Genomic DNA, 13448 nt, shown 5'->3' on the forward strand with positions numbered 1-13448 from the left:
GATGACTTGTATTTTCTCTGTTCTTAATTGATAACCTAAGTGCAAAGATAATAGAAGAGTAAAAATCAATCTCAAAAATTGTACTTTCGGTATCAGAAGATAGATGCTGCATTTTTTTTTCAAGCCAAAAGTTATGAATTAAATGTCATTCTGTTACCAAAACGAGTTGTATTGATTTTACTTAACTGTTCTCAACTTTTAATTATGACTATAAATTATGCCTGAATTTATATCTTACTTTCAACACGGTGAATGAGCAGTTGCTTACAGTTTTTATGTCCAAAATTACTGTTTTATGTGTACTAAACGTTCAAATAAAAAGTTGCTGCTATCTATTTTGCTTATGCTCTTGCCAATGCTAATTTAGTTGAACGTATCAAATCTAATCACCGTCTACCTAAAAACCGAATAATTATGAATACTCATTCTAATGTTCGCCAGAAAGTTCCAACACAGATTTATTAACCAGAAGTTTTGCGCCAGTATAGAATTTTACAGTATCTTTTTTTTCTCTTAATAAAGCTTTTACATTTGCACAATTATATAATTTTCCTTTCTTTTAACATTAGTTCACAACTAGTTTTTGATTGTATTAGTATAGAAGTTCAGCTATTTTCATGCAGGTAAATTTGTGAAGAGCTGCTGTTTTGTTTTATTTATTTTTTCTTTGCTTTTGTCATTTGCAGTAGTTAGGTGGAAAAAACGTTTGCAAATTTGATATAATATTTATTTAATTTATAATTAAGTTAAGAGCTACTAATTTTATAAACCTATCTCTGGTTCAGTATAGATATAAATAATTTGATAACATAATATCATTTCTTCTTAAGTATATACCATTTTTGTTAACGCCATTTTATTTCTTTAGTTAAATAAACTTCATTTGGTAATGCAAAATTACACTATTATGCCTGTATAAACCAGTGTTCTCTTATAAAGTATGAAGATCGCACAACTCAATGTGAGATTTTCAATAGTTTTCATGCGTTTACCTCATTGGTTGCTTGTATGATTTCGAGGTTGTTATGTTAACCGAGACGTGGCTAAACAATAATTTATCTATTGATGCATTTATCCCTGGGTACTGTTTTTATCATAAGGATCGATCTGGGGGAGTTGGTGCCTATGTAAAATTTAATCTCTAATTTAACACAAAACTATTGATTTTAACTTTCAAACATCTGATCAACTAGAATACAGATTTTTAAAAATCACACTTCCAAATAAAAATATAATAATTGGAACTTTTTATCGATATGCAATTTCTGACCTTAACTTAGTATATGTTAATATGTTTTTTAATATTAAAAAAGCACCTCCTAGAATATTCTCTGTTAGATCATTTAAAAATTTTAATTAACTAAATTTTAAAAATAATCTTTTAAATATGTCGTGACATCAAATTTTATCGGAAGAGAACTTAACTAAACTAGAACTTTTCAACCATTTCATTATAGAACTTTTTGATAAGCATGCTCTCGTAATAGGGGTTCGAGCAGTAACACCAAAAGCTCCTTGGTTGAATTATAAAATTCGTCACCTTAAAGTGTTGAAGATAAAAGTTGGCAAAAGTAGAAAAAAATCTAGATTGGAGGCTGACCATTTATTCTATAAAAGGATTCGTAACCAGACATTATGTGCCCCTAGAGCTGCAAAAAAAATCTTAAATATAAATACTTCTCAATTAAACAATGCAGCTAATCTCTGAAAAACTCTTCAAGCTTTAAATATTCGCGTAAAAAAAAAACACATTATACCGAGTAATCTCTGAAATCCTAATGAAATTAATAGTTATCCCTTCATATCAAATACCCCAAATAATCAAATTTTATATTATAACTCCCATATATTCAACCCAGAAATTAACTTCAAATTTTCATTAGCTACACTAGATGAAATACACTCCGCTCTACATAACATTTGAACTAACTAATTTATGCAAAAATGCTAGAAATATGTAGTCCTTTAATAGATCATATAATTTTACACATTGTTAACACGGAAATAGAGAAGAAACAAGTTCCAACAATCTGAAAAACTGCTCTGAGAATCCCACTACTAAAGAATAGTCAGCCCTCCCATTTTGCTGAGTTGAGGATCATAGTATCTTCAAGTATGCATCAAGTATCCTTCCAACACTATCAAAAATTTGTGAGCAGATTCTTTATCCCCAAATATTCACTTATTTTACTGTTAACAAAATTCTTCCTGATATTGATTGTGGATTTCGAGAGAATTTTAGTACATTATCTGCTTTAGCATCTATTTCAGGGCCTACGATGAAAGCTACATAAATTTTTTGATACTTCTAGATTTCTTCAAGGCCTTTGATACTCTGGATATTATGGTTTTGACGCGAACTCAATACAATTAGTTAATTCATTTCTAAGCAAATGGTCGCAAAAGGTGGTTTATAATAATATCACGTTGGATGCGTTGGATATTCTGTCGGGCGTGCCACAATGAGCTGTTTTGTTACCCCTTCTATTTATTATTTACACCATTGATATAATATAATAATAATAATATAAATATAATTGATATAATGAAAAAATTTAAACCATTTTTTCTGTAATAGTTTTTTGCAAAAGTTATCGTTTTCTGCTTTATTTGTGAAAGATTAAAATTGTAAATGTCTTAAACCTGTCAGATATGTTATTTAGGAATAAAAAAATCAAATTTCAATAAGTCAATAAATAATGATTTTATTTTTTCCATCGTTTAATAAGGCAGTATCTTAAAACTATTCTTAGTAGTAAGTATGCACTCCTCTTGCTATGATAACTTCAGCGCAATAGCTAGGCATACTCTCAATCAAGTTTCTGATCCACTCCTCGGGTAGTTGTTTCCATTCTTGAACATGAAGTTCTTTAAGTTGGTGGATGGTTTGCATAGGCTGCCGCTCTAATAATCGTCATCCCAATGTATTCCACAGATGTTCGATATGATTGAGATCTGGACTGTTAGCCAGCCATTCCATAACTTCAATATTATGGTCATTTAAAAAAATTGTTGTTATCCTAGCCACGCGTGGCCTGACTTTATCGTGTTGTAAAATGAAATCTGCTATATTATCCGCAAAAGGAATCGTGTGTGGTGTTAAAATTTTTCAAAAGTAACGTAATGCCGTTAAGAAACCATTTGCAATTATTATTAAGTTATTTACTCTAACCAGCCTCTTAGCACGCAATTGCGACTGATGAAGTCTATTACGTACTGTTTGTTCAGAAATTCTGATTCCCGTTGTGGCTGCTAACTGATTTTGAAGCGCTCCCGCAGTAGTGGTTCGTTTCCTAATCGCCCACAGACTTAATAAACAGTCTTCACGAGGTGTTGTGGCCCTTTAACGTTGAGTATAGGGCCTTCTTCTGATAATGCCATAAATTAGATACCGAACCCAAGCCCTGTTTATAGCGGCCCGGCTCGCATTCAGAATTTCTGCGACTCTTTCTGGAATAATCTTCCTCAATTAACGTTACGGCCCTACCGATTTCAACTTCATTTAGGTACACTCTACAGCGTATTCTTCTACCTAGCGCATGAATGTTCATGTTTTCAGTGTAAAATTTTAACTAAGACTGATAACAACTGGAGCAAATTTAATATGCGTTCATAAGGAATTCTTAACATTAAAAGGTCTATATTTTATTCTGAGGATATCCAGACAAAAAAAAATTGTTCAGAACTACTAATAAGGAACTCTATACATTGTGATTGTAAAATAATATGTTCGGTTAATTACAAAATACGCGGAATATAAGTTTATGGAATAGTGGCTCTTTTTCGTTTTGAGTAGGTTAATTCTTGCACCTAAATACTGTGAAACACAAGCATACGCAGATGACACACAAATCTATGTCTCTTTTGATTATAACAATCGCAATAGATGGCCGATAATATAAACGCTGATCTTCAAGTAATTAAAGAATTATCTGCTGAACACAATCTCAGCTAAATTCTGACGAAACGAAGCTATTATGTATTGGAAGTAAAATCCAAAGAAACAACACAACAAAAACAACTTAAAATTAAAAATATTTATTTTAAATCATTTGATTCTATATTAAAATTTGTATCCAGCGCAAAAAATCTTGGCTTAACTATTGATGAACATCTCAGCTTTAGTGCACACGTTCAGAATATAACAAAAAAAGGTTTTCCGCGCTGAAATTATTATATAATAATCGGAACATTACTACGGCTACTCGTTGAAAAAAGTCTTTGCGACTCATTAGTACTCTCACATATTAACTATGGTGACTTTATATACGGTCCATGTCTTACACCTCTCCATAAACAGAAAATATAAAGGGTACAGAACGCATGCTGGCTCAATATGGACAATTACATCTTTTAAATTTTATGCATAAGCTTCTCAATACCACTAATACCTCGAATACTCCTAAAAATAAATTCCTACCAAGCAGAAGCATTCATAGACAAAATATCAGAAACAAAAACAAATTCTCCATCCCGTTACATAAAACATCTATGTATAAAAGATCCTTTTCATTTAATGTAATCTCTATATATATAAAAAGACTTGTCTTGACTGATAATCAACATGCAGCCCAAACGGTAAAACTTATAAATATGAAATTTGGGGACAACATTCCCATGGTTATGTAGACGTCCACTAAGAAGGGATTTTTTGAAATTCCATCGGGAAGGGGTTGAAACCACCCCTTAAGTATCATGGCTTTAAAACTATGTACTTTTTTTAAAAATGGTGAAACACGTCATTTTTATTTTATTTTTTTACCTAATTTCCATTTTTTTTGTTTTTTTTTTTAAGTGTTAAAACCACCCTTTAGGATTTTAACATCTTTTTTTATCCCTAAATTCCTTGCTTTTCGAAAAAAAAAACTGCAAAACACTACAATTTAATTTCATTTTAATAAAACCAACAGATTCTCAAAAATTCCGCCACCCTGAAGGGGTGAACATTTCTTCTACGAAAATTCTTTCATTTTAAACTTATAGTGTTGAAAATTGATATTTTTACATAATATTATGTATACCTAAGTAGTGCATTTAAAATAAAAATTGTTTTTTTTTCTTGCACTGGGTTTACAAAGCAGGGCAGCTCAACTTGAAGATAGTTTCTCTGATCCTTTATTTGACAATATATCTTCTTCTGGCTCGATTATAGTTTCTTTTTCCGATTCCGAAGAGCTTGAAAACTTTTGATCTGTAACGCTTTCTCCAGACGCCACTACCAATTTCTTACGGTTGATTTGTTTGGCTCGCGGTTCTTTAAATCTGGATTCCTTAAAAAGAGATGTAGTAGCCTCAAATCCAGATTTGATATTTTTACCAACTGTGAGAGCGATCGATTTGATTGTCCTGTTCAGAACTCGGGAAAAATAATCTTTCTGTAGCACACCTGGATTTGACATTTTCCATTTTTTTAGCTGCTGTCGCCAGGCAATCTTGATTGGTCCGAAGTAGGACACATCAAGCGGTTGTGTCAAATGGGTACTGTTTGCTGGTAAGAAAACGAATCTAATATTTTCTTTCTCTGACAAATGACTTGCTAGATTGTCCCCAATGATAGCTTTTGGGCCATCTAGACGTCTATAATAAGGAACAATGATCTTGAAGAACCAATCCATAAACAAACTTTGATCGAACCACCCAGACTTGCTGCGGTTGTAAATACAACCTTCAGGGCCACTTTAAGTCCAAGTGGACCACAAATTTTCAGATTTGTATACAACGTATTGAGGTAACAGTCCAGCCGCGAGTTAGAATCCTAGGATTCTAACTCGATGGTTTTAAGTCGAGCGGCGGTCCACCGGCCGCCGTCGCGGCGCAAACCGCTTGCCATAGAATAATATTGAGGGGGTATGCCGCTTGCAAACAGCCTCGTGTTTTTACCCTAAAAGTAAACACGTACCAAGGTCAAATGCGCGGCAGTGCCTATGCAGCGTACTCCCGTGCATTTAGGTGATAACTTAAATATCCGTCCGACCGCGTTAATTTTTTCACTTCACCCTCTGATTTCAAGTCACCCACTTTGACGGTAGTGTTTCCTCCAAGCGGTCACCCATACAAGTTAACTAACCACGCCCGACGCTGCTTAACTTCGGTGGTCGGAAGAGAACCGGGTATTCAGTGGGGTCTGTCCGTTGAATGAACAATTTTATTTTGCTGCATAACTCGCGTTTTTTTTCCAATATTTAATTTTTTTAATTTACGTTGTAAACACGTTGATATTGATGATCAATAAAAAACATATTTGGATTATAATATTTTTAATGATGGTAAGGTACACATTTTATCCTGAGGCCGCGTTCACGAAAAAAAAGGCGGCACACGGAAGGAAGCTTCTCATCTCTTTCTTTGAAGAATTTTTTAGTTTGTTTATTACAAGTCGCAGGGCCCGACTCAAAGATAGCAGGGATTAATTTGAGACAGGATTGCTTTACGCATGGACAATTCTATGTAGCCTGTTCTAGAACAAATTCACCAAAAAACTGAATAATTCTGGCACAAGAAGGCAAAACAAAAAAATGTTGTTTACAAAGAAGTTCTTCGGTAGAACTTTTCTTTTATTTCAGCATTCAGCTAGTCACTTTATATAATTCCATACCCGATAATTTCAATATATTTAATATTAATAAATTTAAATATAAAATGCATTTAATCGACAAACTCTCTATGAATAAGAAACAATTTTTTTAAATTAAAGACAAAAAGCCACTTAAAATGAGCATGTTGAGGTAATAAAAAAAAATTGGAAAATAACCAAGAAAAGCATACCGAACTTGTGTAATAAACCAACCTTATTATAAATATGTGAAGAATTTATAAACAGGTATTGGCATTGTATACTGGACTGGACTAGGTTTTCAAATAATTTTACAATATAATTATCCACTATCTACTTTTTAATGAAAATCTCTACCTGCTACTGGATAAAGCTATTATATTGCGTTTTTTTGTATCGCATATCTTTATATTCATTCTGTAAGTAACTTTGTTTTTCTACCATATGTGCGTACATTTAAACAGCTATTCGCTAATAAGTTGCATAATTTCATTTTCACTTTAGAGGGATTAGGTAGGTTAAATAAGAGTAGTCACACGGCTAAACTTCGCCTCCCTTATATCTCTTTAGAAATGTATGTATGATATTCACAAGTGTAAATTATTTGTTTATTAAATAAAATACATTTATTATAATTATTATTATATACAGATTGGAAAACTGAATACGCATTGTCCAAAATAATGGAAACACCGCTTTCTCTCCTCGATGAGCGATTGCCCCCTGTCGTCTAATAGGGATTTGCTATTTTCACTTTTACAAAACAACAATAATAATATTAGCATTCCTAATTTTGCTGTGGGACTGCACGCCGCAATGTTAAATTTTCGTGCCATTATTTTTTTTCTATTTATTATGGAAGCTTATATTTTATTTCTATTAACGCTTTAATTTTCATTATGCAATACTCACCATAATAAACATTTTGGGATTACGATTCTATATGGGTTGTAGACTGATGTATCTATGTAAAGATTGCATCAGAAAAATGATTTAGAAATGTCTGAACTCTATGCGTAAAGATCGATTCCCCAAACTGTATATATCCGGTTGGAAATTTCTGGGTTAGATTAATTTGGGGTTTAGTAACACATTTTTAACAAATTTTGTGTAAACTTTTGGAAAAAATTATAAAACTTAATTGAAAGGTAGCCTGTGTAATTTTGACACCTTTTCAATCTATGGTAAGCAGGTAAAAGCAAGTTTTGTTTTCTTGTATTGTAGCTGTGGACCTCAGTGTGCACTCTCACTCATTTTCACAAGTTGTTCTGGACGCATAAGATATTTTCAAGTAAGTAGTGAGAGGTTAATGTTAATATTTGGTTAATAATAGGCTTTTGAAAGCCTTTCTACAATCCTCCCTAAAACCCAAGCTAGCCCTGGTTTGAATTGCCCTTCTCTGTAGCCAAAATCAAGGGGAGAATGCCCCCAATCCAGTATACGTTAGTACTGAGTGGAAGATCAAATCAAAATGTATATTTCAATGCAAAACAATAATTTTACAAAACTCACAAAAGTATAAATAAATGTACACCTAGATTAGAATCTGTGTGTGTACAAAACAAAAGTAATTAAGAAAAGAATATATGTATATAATTCACAATTCACTTAAAGTTATATACTATATACCAAATATACTAATATACTACATACTATATACTAACTATATTAAAACCAAAGAATGAACTAAAATAATGATTAAATAAACTAATGATTTAAAACGCCCTAGTTAGAACAAATATTAACTATAAATTTACTGATAAAATTAGATATATTTTATATTTAATTTGCAAATAAATAATTATCTACGCAACACCGCAGCAAAAACTTCAAAGTTTTCATAAAGGAACCTATTAATTTTTTTGCTAAACAGATGTTTATTTCGAACTTCTCTAATACTACTTGCAAAGAAGGTTAAAAAATTTTGGACCAAAGTATGTTAAAAACCTTTGAGTAGTTTTTCTTGTCAGAAAGAGAATAAACAAAATAATAACCGAATGCATTGCTTGGCTTCTAGTATAGCAACCCAAGTTCTCTCTAGGTCGCCGCAACTCATGCGCAAGGAGATTTATAGGTAAATATTAGCACTGACTTACATTTGACAGCATACATTTGCTGTATTGTAAAAAACGCGCGCTTCTTGGTATAAACAGTTAGAGGACTATCTGGGATGTTTTCTTAAAATTACTCGTAAAAGGTATTTTTTAGTAATGTCTATGGCAATGGCAAATGATCCTCCCCATATTGATATTCCATATCTAATGACTGATTCAGCCAAGGCTGCCTATAATATTTTTAAAAGGTGGAGAGGCATACAATTTCTAAGATGATAAAATTTAAAAATTAGTTTTTAAAAATAAAATTTAAAAATTTTTTATGTCTTTCCCATTTAATATTTTGATCGATAAAAATACCCAAATACTTTATACATGGAGTGCTACTTAGGGTTTCTATACAAGCACATGGTTTCTCCTTTAATATGCACTGATAATGTGTGTATTTTTAGTACATCTGTATTAATTTGATGGTTATCGAGAATGCTAAAACTCATAAATTTTGTTTTGTCAATATTTATTGCTAAACGATTATCTTCCAGCCACCGACGAACCTTTGCAAGATCTAAAGTTGCCTGGAAGCACTCGCCCAGTTATCACCCTTTACCAACAAAACATTGTCGTCCGCGTATGATACAAGTTTTCCAGATGTACTAAGAAAAAGAAGTTCATTGATATAGAGGGTGAATAGAAGAGGCTCCAGTACAGTACCTTGTGAAACATCACAATTTATTGTTTTAAAAACACTATACTTATCCTCCACCCTGACACATTGCTTTCTTTCAGTAAGATAATTTTTTATTAGAGTCCAGCTTAATCGCCTTATCCCGAAGTCGCCTAATTTGTCAAGTAGAATATCGTGTGATACCGAGTCGAAGTCTATAGCCAAATCTAAAAATATAGCTAACGGTTTTTGATTATTTTCCATAGTTTTACAAATATGACTTGTTACCCCAAATAGTGCTTCTTCGGTTGATTTGCCCTCTCTAAAACCAAATTGGTTGGGAGATAAAATGTTAAAATGTTGTTCCTGTAAGTGTTTTGAAAACCTAATGCGTATACAGGCTTCAAATATTTTTGCTATATTACTAATAAGCGATATTGGGCGATAGTTGTCCGTCATTTCCCTTATACAGTGTGATGACTTTAACTGGAATAAATTCAGTTAAAACTAATAAAAATTTATCTCGCAAAATTCCTGAGACCCGTCGATTTTTGTTTATGTTTTTCACATTTCAAGATAGTTTTTGTATTTTTTCACCTGCAGGGGGGTCCAAATTAACCCAAACTTTTTTTTTCAAATGGACAGCCACTTTTTTTAAACTCTCATTGAAAAGAGCCCTTTTTCCTGATTAAATTGCCCTATTTACTTTTGTGATTATCTAAAGGAGAAATACGAAAAAAAAACCATTAAATTATTAAAGTTGCGATTAATGTATAAGATTCTCAAAATGAGCACCATTTACTTGTTGGCAAAGCCCAAGGCGATAATAAAATTCGTTTCTGACATTTTCTAACACTTCTGGAGATATTTGTCGGATTTCTTGCCTAATACGTTCTTTGAGTTCGTCTAGGTTTCCTGGTTTGCTCATATAAATTTGACTTTTCAAATGTCTCCACAGAAAAAAATCAAGTGGGGTGAGATCGGGAGAACGTGCCGGCCACTCGATTGCACCCCTTCTACCAATCCATCTGTTTGTGAAATTATCATCTAAATATTGGCGTACATTACGGGCATAATGTGGGGGAGCACCATCTTGTTGCATCCAGACTCTTTCATCATACAAATCTGGATCGAACTGACTTGGATATAAGGCACGTAAGACTGGAACTAGTTCATGTTTAAAAAATTCTAGATGTCTTTCCCCAGTTAAAGTATCATTGAAGAATATGGGCCCTATAACTTGCCTGCCAATTATGCCAGCCCAAACATTAGTTTTCTGGGGATATTGTGTATTAGTCTCCCTTACCCAGTGTGGGTTCTCGTCAGACCAGTAGCGACAGTTCTGCTTATTAACATGGCCATTTAGGTTGAATGTAGCCTCATCAGAAAAAAGGATCCACTCCGAAGATATGCGATTTTCGTCAATGGCGTTCATCATTAATTCACAGAACTAAACTCTGCAATCTGGATCGTCTTCCAATAACTCTTGAACGGGTTGCATTTTATAAGGTCGTTTGTTTGCACTTTTTAAAATTTTTAGCACAGATTTATGATGAATAGAGTTTTCGCGAGCTACTCTTCTGGCTGCAGTTACCGGATTTTCTTCCATCGCTAAAAATACATTTAATTGGGTGTTTTCATCGATTTTAGAAGACCTTGGTCTTGAATCCCTCACGTGCCCAACTTCTCGAAATCTGCTTTCGATTTTACTAACCGTACCTTGGTTAATAGATGGCAAATCTGGATATTTCTGCCTGAATAAGTGAACAACCTCTAGCTGAGTACGACTTCTGTCCCCATAACCAATCATCATTAAGATTTCAATCTTGTGGGATTCGGATAAATAAGGCATTTTTTCAATATAAGTTAACTTATTTAACAACTGGTTGAAATTCACTTTAACAGTGACACTACAACAATGCCAGGAAATGTCTCGATACCAATAAAATAAACAAACACGCCAAAAATTTACCAACACAAAATATTTCGAGACTTTTAATAATTTAATGGTTTTTATTTTTTTGCGTATTTCTCCTTTAGATAATCACAAAAGTAAATAGAGTTTTAGTAACTTATTGTGTGTTAGTGATAGTAACTTTTGTATAAGTGTTAGTAACTTTTTGTATAGTTTAAAAGTAAATAGTTTTATTTCTGATTTTTTATTATATTTTTATCAGAGTTGATATTTTATTTTTTATTAGAATAACGCTTTAATTTTCATTATGCAAAACACAGCATATTAAACATTTTAAGATTACAATTCTATGTGGGTTTTACACATTGTCATGTCTGTAAAACCCGCATTAGAATAAATATTTTTAAAATGCCTGGATTTTCCCGTAATATTTTGGGACATTTTGTCGCCAAACGACGCAGCACAAAAGTCAGATGTTTATTATCTAATCGATCAACACAATTGGCAATATTCACAACAATAAATCATATAATAAACAATGTTGACTGTAACAGGAGGGTGGCTGGGCTTTTTTTTGATCTTTCTAAGGCCTTTGACACCATTGATCATAGGGTGTTGTTGCATAGATTGGAACACTATGGTTTGAGAGGATTGTCTGGTGCTTTACTGGGGTCTTATCTGGAGGAAAGAAAACAAATTGTGTGTATCTCAAAGGACAATAGAAATTATTATTCTAAGCCAGTTATTGTTTCGCAAGGTGTACCTCAGGGCTCGATTCTCGGTCCTGTGCTGTTTCTATTGTATGTGAATTCACTTTCAGATGAGGTGGCTGCGGGACTCCTCTGCCAGTATGCTGATGATACATCGGCTGTCGTGGTGGGGCAAGATTTTGGGAGCCTGGCTAACGAGTGCTCATGTGCAGCGGGGACAATGCAGGATTGGTGTGATGGGGCAGGGTTAATTCTGAACTGCGAAAAGACTGGTCTAATGCTATTTCAGAAGTCTGTTTATTTGAAAATGCGAGGCAAATCAGTGCCTGTGGAAAACACAGTTAAATTTTTAGGGGTCACCTTGGACACTGCTCTTGGCTGGGAGGAACATGTGAGGGTGCTCCAATCTAAACTAAATATCTTTTGTGCATTAGTGCGAAGACTAAAATGTTCATTAACAGTAAATTCCATAAGACAGTTTTATTTTGCAGGGGTGCAGTCATTGATTGCCTATAGTGTGATGTTTTGGGGATCATCCTCTGTGGCTCCTCAAATTTTTGTAGTTCAGAAAAGGATCATCAGAGCTATGCTGGGGTTGCGCCCTGGAACATCATGCAAACCACATTTTGAATCACTGAACATAATGACTGTGCCTTCAATCTACTTTATGTCCTTAGTGATGTTTGTCAAAAGGCACCCACACCTTTTTTCAGTAAACAGTGACCATTATGGCACTGATATTGCAGTAATCACAAGGGGGAGGGAAGATCTTCGGGCACCAGCCCATGGTTCAGCGTTTTTTGAAAGGGGTCCTTATTATATGGCAGTTAAAGCATATGGGTTATTACCACCAGAAATAAAATCCATTAATAATAGTGTTAAATTTAGGAAAGCCACTAGTCAGTTTCTTTTAGATAAGTGCTTTTATGATTTTAAATTTAGATTTTGATGTGCCAGACCTGTGAACCTGTTACACATACGTACATATTCTATATATTTTGAACTTCATTTATTGATATTGTAATTTTAACTTTGTAGTTGCTGTTTTAACTTTTACTGTTTGTTAGTCTATTTCATTTTATTCTATATGTATTTGATTGTATCATGTTTCTTATTATATGCAATATTCATCGTGAATCTATTTTAGGGAATTCACCATTTATGCTTGACGTTGCTTTGTCAAATTTATTTTGATTTTGTTGGCAATAAAGGAAATATTATTATTATTAATCCCGTCCTCGCCCCTCGGGCCGGCCGCGCCGGGGCGGTGCTCTTACGCAGGCACTTGTACACGCGCGACGTTGCAAAATTTCGCCTCTATGCGGTTTCCTATAAGTAACGAACGAAAACACGATCTGTATAACATCTACCTGTCCGTTAGAGTCAACCACGCCATTCAGCTTCTGCAAAAATGTGGTTAAATTTGTGACTGTTGACCTCTTATTCATAAAACCGTGCTGTTTTTCAGTGATAACACCGATTATATGATTATAAATTTTGTTATATAGTATTGATTAAAAAATTTTGCTTGGACAACAAATTAATGCTACAG

This window comes from Anthonomus grandis, chromosome 22 (genome assembly GCF_022605725.1).
Source record: "Anthonomus grandis grandis chromosome 22, icAntGran1.3, whole genome shotgun sequence".
NCBI lineage: Eukaryota > Metazoa > Arthropoda > Insecta > Coleoptera > Curculionidae > Anthonomus > Anthonomus grandis.